Below are 560 nucleotides of genomic sequence, written 5' to 3'. Positions count from 1 at the left end.
GCTGATTTAGACTTTAACTCAACATTTAAGACAGCTGCAGAAAGAAATGTGATGGCTAAACATTGACAATATTAAGAAGTGAAATGTTCTAAATATCAAGGCAGTGCTTTTGGAAGTGGACCCTCTTTATTTCTGCATACATACAAATCATTTTAATTTTGGAGTATCTCCCTAGAGATCAGTTAACCCACCTCAGAAAAAATAAATGTAGATCCCATTTACCATGGAAGTAATTTCTGCTGTCCTAATGAAAATTGCTCACTGGTTGATGTCAGAAATCTTATTGTGGATACCTCAAAACTTTGGTAAACAAGACCATTTTTTCCACAAAAATAGCTAGAAGTATGACCTAAATAAAAATAACTGACTCACAAATGTTCCTTTTTTTGTGTGTAAATATTGAAGTAAAGTGCATAGGTGATTAGTTCCTCTTTTAACATGCATGTTAAATCATCTTAGAAATTCCTAATTTTTAATTCAGCCGAATTCTGTCACCCACTATTAATAAACAGTCATTTCCTTTTAATAGCCAGAAAGAAACGGAATGAACATATATTATA

Source organism: Clinocottus analis, unplaced genomic scaffold (genome assembly GCF_023055335.1).
Source record: "Clinocottus analis isolate CAN_PGR_092001 unplaced genomic scaffold, fCliAna1.0.p SCAF_29, whole genome shotgun sequence".
NCBI lineage: Eukaryota > Metazoa > Chordata > Actinopteri > Perciformes > Cottidae > Clinocottus > Clinocottus analis.
The sequence above is the reverse complement of the archived record's forward strand: the minus strand, read 5'-3'. Positions refer to the sequence as shown.